The sequence below is a fragment of the Antechinus flavipes genome, chromosome 3 (genome assembly GCF_016432865.1).
Source record: "Antechinus flavipes isolate AdamAnt ecotype Samford, QLD, Australia chromosome 3, AdamAnt_v2, whole genome shotgun sequence".
Classification (NCBI taxonomy): Eukaryota; Metazoa; Chordata; class Mammalia; order Dasyuromorphia; family Dasyuridae; genus Antechinus; species Antechinus flavipes.
Window position 1 is genome coordinate 632477487 of NC_067400.1, and position 5612 is coordinate 632483098.

Below are 5612 nucleotides of genomic sequence, written 5' to 3' on the forward strand. Positions count from 1 at the left end.
TTTAAATACGCGGTCATTACAATTGATCATCTCAAGCCTCAGCCCATTACACAAATTAAGGCAAAGATGCAAAGAATATGCAATTTTTTTCTAATAAGATAAAGATACTTTGAGAAAATAACAGGATTAAACTGTTTTCTCTACGGACGAGGATCGAGGTGTATGACTTGGCTTCCAAATGTTTCTAATAGGATCTATGGTCTTTGAAAATGTTTTTCAGTAAGGAGTTTTCAAAATTGGATCAAGAATAAATCAAACAATGTCTCTGAGTCAAGTTTAAAAGTTCAGTTTTCCTGCAAATGACTGTTTTATTCTTGGGCCAAAGAAATCTGTTTCCATATCAACAAGAGGGAAGGAGGCTCTGTTGCTAGTCCCACATTCCAAATTTCCAGCCAATTGTATTGTTCTCTATGTCTGTGTTGCTTCTGACTTTGTAACCAATTGTGTTTTCTCCATCTATGATGCTGTCGTTTAGTTTTTAGATAGTCCTCCTTTTGTACATAAATAGTCTGTTGGCCTTCAATCACAATTTTTCATTTTTCTGAGGAGCCGGAAAAAAATCCTCAGATTGGTTACTTTACCAATTGACTGTACGCAGAGCTTTGTGACTCGCTTTACCTTAATTTCAATCATGACAATATCAAGCATATTGATATTGAGACACAGGTTGTTCCAGGAAGGCACTAAATGAGTTGTGCAAATAAATCCTGGGGTCTCAACTCTGTAAATGAAAAGGAAAGCATAAGACTTGGCTAGAAATCAGCTAGATCTTGAAATTTATAACTTATTAATTGGTAAGGAAGGGGAGGGACCAGTCCTGTGACTTCACTGACCGGGAGAAATCCAGGGTGAGGAAACTCCCTGTGCCAGTGTGGGCTGGCACCTTCTCTCCAACTGCGCTGGGAGGATGGAGCCCAGGTTCCCAGGGCAGGGGAGGGAGTGTCCACGCAGGAGTCCCAATTCTTCTGGCTCAGGCCCAGCTCTCTATCGGATCTGTGTTTCTCTCGCTGCTAATCAGAACCAAGTGACCTGCCTTCAAATTCTGCTTGTCGGAAGACGGTAACATTTTCTCAAGTGTGATAAGAGAGGATTTTGTTTCATCTCACAAAAGCCGCACTGTTTCGCGAGCTCATCCTGGGTGTCCCTGAAGCGGGACGATGCCGAGTTGACCTCGTCGGCTGTAGCTGCTGGATCATACTCTGTGCCCAAAATGAAATTTGGCAGAATGAGATCATTCCTAGAACTTTGCAGCACTTCCATCAGCGGCTCCCCCGGTCTCCCTGTGGCAGACTGGGACATCTGGTTAACAGAAGGATCTCCGTTAAGCCATTATCCTCTAAACAGCAGGTTTGATATTTTCTAATTTAAAAGATTATAATAGATCCAATCATTAGACCCACTATATTTGCTTTAATAGGTTAAAGCCGGGGATTCCCGCCTCCCCCAAAACCCTGAATCTACTGAGCCACGGTGGGTTCCTCTCTCTGCATCATCTATAAATCTCCAGCTACATGCACATCCTTGATCTAAATGTCAAATGTCACACCATGGAGTCCAAATCTGAGTCCACTTTCCTCCCTTCCCAATCCCATGCCCACTGCTAAATCCTCACCATGGTCCTCTCCTTTCGGATCCCTCCCTTCCTCTTCCCATCACCTCTCCCCCTGGTTGAACCTAACCCCTAGATCAGGGGGGAAAAGGCTTTTGTCTGAAAAGTACTGGGATATTTATAACCATTTGAGGGCCATACAAAATGATCAGCTTAGACACTCCAGCAATGGGAGCCGACCGTACCTAGCTTTCGGCACCTAGCTTTCGGCTCACCATCGCCGTGGGCTGTCTTGGCAGGGCCAGGCCATGTAATTTCCTCACCCCTTATGGAGATTATTCCTACCGGGTCCCCACTAAAACTCAGCCGAATGAGGCGGGAAAACCTCACATAGTCTTCTGATCACTATCCCCTGAATTAAGAGAAGGCAGACAAGATGGCAAAAGTAAGGCCTTCGGTCTGGGCAAGTGAGTTGGATCTTGGAGTGTCCCCCAGAGGAGGCTGGATGCGGGGTGCTTCTAAAGTATTTGGGGAGAAAGGAGAGGGGCTGCAGGTGGAAGGGGCTTGGGACGTCCCAAGCTACTAAAAGTTCATAGAGGAAGCTTGGGAATGTCAAAGGGGAGCGTTTGGAATATTTACAGAATAATCAGAATCCATATTGTTTAATCTCAGCTAGGCTCTGAAAGCAGGGAGCTCATGCTTTTGATCCTCCTTAATTGATTCCCTACCTGAAAGCTGCTCCCATTCCTTCCCTCCCATTCCTTCTCATCCCCACTCCCTCGGCTGAGGACTCTTCCTTCACTGGTAAAAGAGGCTATGAAGGCCATTCACCGTGGACACCCTATTTAACCCCCCCAGATCACCCCCACCCTCTCCCCCCAGCTCTCCTCCTTCTGTCCAGTCTGACAATTGGGTGGTCCTCCGAGGCCAGAGGTAGCCTGTCTGCAAGTGTCACAAGGAGTATTATTCCATCTCATCCTCTCCTTTTCTGTCTCCTTTCTCTTGTCTCTGTGTCTGTCTCGCTGTTTATCTTTGTCTCTGTTTCTGTCTCCATGTCTGTCTTACTCTGTTTCTGTTTGTCTTTCATTTCTCTCAGTCTTTCTGAGTATCTGTCTCTGTTTCTCTGTCTTCCTCTTTCCTCTCTCTATCTGTCATTTCTGCCTCTGTCTCTATGTGTATGTGTCTATCTCACTGTCTCTCTTTATATTGTTTCTGTTTCTGTCTCTCTGGTATATTTCTGTTTCTTTCTCCTCTCTCAATCTCTTTGTTTCCCTGTCTCTCTGTTTCTGTCTCTCTCCCTGCTCTGTTTCTGTCTTTCTCTTTCCTTTCCTTGTCGCTATTTTTGTGTCTGTCTTACTCTGTTTCTATCTCTCTGGGTGTATTTCTTTCTGTCTCTCTGGATGTGTCTGTCTGTCCATATCCCTCTCTGTCCATCTCTCTCCTCTCCCCCCTCCTTTCTGTCTCAGTCTCTCTGGATGTGTCTGTCTGTCCGTATCCCTCTCTGTCCATCTCTCTCCTCTCCCCCTTCCTTTCTGTCTCTCAGTCTCTCTGGACGTGTCTGTCTGTCCGTATCCCTCTCTGTCCATCTCTCTCCTCTCCCCCTTCCTTTCTGTCTCTCAGTCTCTCTGGACGTGTCTGTCTGTCCGTATCCCTCTCTGTCCATCTCTCTCCTCTCCCCCTTCCTTTCTGTCTCTCAGTCTCTCTGGACGTGTCTGTCTGTCCGTATCCCTCTCTGTCCATCTCTCTCCTCTCCCCCCTCCTTTCTGTCTTAGTCTCTCTGGATGTGTCTGTCTGTCCGTATCCCTCTCTGTCCATCTCTCTCCTCTCCCCCTTCCTTTCTGTCTCTCAGTGTCTCTGGATGTGTCTGTCCGTCCGTATCCCTCTCTGTCCATCTCTCTCCTCTCCCCCCTTCCTTTCTGTCTCTCAGTCTCTCTGGATGTGTCTGTCCGTCCGTATCCCTCTCTGTCCATCTCTCTCCTCTCCCCCTTCCTTTCTGTCTCTCAGTCTCTCTGGATGTGTCTGTCCGTCCGTATCCCTCTCTGTCCATCTCTCTCCTCTCCCCCTTCCTTTCTGTCTCTCAGTCTCTCTGGATGTGTCTGTCCGTCCGTATCCCTCTCTGTCCATCTCCTCTCCCCCTTCCTTTCTGTCTCAGTCTCTCTGGATGTGTCTGTCCGTCCGTATCCCTCTCTGTCCATCTCCTCTCCCCCTTCCTTTCTGTCTCAGTCTCTCTGGATGTGTCTGTCCGTCCGTATCCCTCTCTGTCCATCTCTCTCCTCTCCCCCTTCCTTTCTGTCTCTCAGTCTCTCTGGATGTGTCTGTCCGTCCGTATCCCTCTCTGTCCATCTCTCTCCTCTCCCCCTTCCTTTCTGTTTCTCAGTCTCTCTGGATGTGTCTGTCCGTCCGTATCCCTCTCTGTCCATCTCTCTCCTCTCCCCCTTCCTTTCTGTCTCTCAGTCTCTCTGGATGTGTCTGTCCGTCCGTATCCCTCTCTGTCCATCTCTCTCCTCTTTCCTTTCTGTTTCTTTCTCTCTCACTCTTTTCTCTCATCTCCTTCTCGGTAGCTGTCCATTCACTTTCAGCAGGTTCAGGGCTCTCCCCTTTCCTTAAAAAACCCCTTCTCCATCCCCTGGGATCCCCTCACACCATGGTGCTCTAGCTCCCCGCCAAACCCTGGACGGAGATGTCCACGTGGTAGCCCTGCTCCCTCCTCTCCCTCAGCATCCTTTGCTATGCAGTTGGCGACTTCATCACCCCCCTCCCCAGTGCTCCTTTCTCGGTGCCCTCCCCCCTTATGCCCCTCTCGAGGTCCTCCCCCTTCCAGCACCCTCCACCTCCAGAGTTGGCTTCTCCTCCATATTAACTGCCCCTCCCCAGATGCCCAAGGCAGTGGCTCAGTTTCCTTCCTCCAGGAGCCTCATTTGTCGAACCAATCAGCTTCAATTCCGTGTAAATGGCCTCCAGATTTCCCGCAGAGAGTCTGGGTCTCCCGTGACGACCTCCCTGACGCTTCCCTCCTGCAGCATCTCAGCCTCCACAAGTTCTCCCTGCCCCCCCACCCTCCCACCGAGAACTCATTGGTGAGCTCTTTCTCCATGTCCGTAGCCAGTGTCCCTTCTGTCATTCTTCCACGCTCTGCCCCTTAGTCAACGCTGGGGCGACCCCCACTCCTCCCTCTCCTTTGCCCACGCAATCTCACCGTAGCTCCCTCAGCCCCTCTTCCCTCCGCTGGGGCCCCAGTTGCCCGGTTGGTCTGGGAGCCTCAGCGCTTCTCCCTGGGAGGGATCTGGCCAAAGGGACTTCCCTCAGCACAAATCTAAGCCCCCACTCGAGAAACCCCATTCGTAATGCAGCCCGGTGGCGATAGCGGGAGCTGTGGAAGGCTCAGAGATCTTCCAGTGCCGCCCGCCGTGAGCGAACTGAGGGCGCAGACTGAGCTTGCAGTGCACTTAGACCCCCGGGTTTTCTTCAGCCCCTGCTGTGCGCGGGAAGCTCCAGCCCGAACTGGGGGGGTGAGACCCGAGGCGGGAACAGAAAGGGATTTCAGAATAAAATAGAACTTCCGGCTTTTATACCAGCTTGACTGTCCCTGGGCCTCCCGTTGTGCGGTGACCCACTTTCGGAAAGGCCACAGGCCTCTTTGCCCACTTAGGACTAACAGATGCGGCCGGCCCGGGGCAGAGCGAGCCGGGCTGAGCAATTCCCCGCAGCTAGGGGGAGCCGGACCCCGACAGCCCGTCTCTGGCGCTGTAAGGAAAGCGCACTTGCGGGTGCAGAGCAGACTCTGGGAAAGAGACGCCCACGTGGAGTCCTACCCCCCGGGCTCCAACAATAAGGGACCTTTTCCCCCTCCCTTTTCTCCCCACCCCCCACCCCCCACCCCCGAGCTCCAACGATAAGGGACCTTCTCCCCCTCCCTTTTCTCCCCCCCCACCCCCCACCCCCAAGCTCCAACGATAAGGGACCTTCTCCCTCTCCCTCTTCCCCCCCCCCCCCCCCGGCTTGATTCCAGAACCCACGGAAACGACAATCCGCCTTTTTAACCAGGACGTGTGAAGCGGCTCGG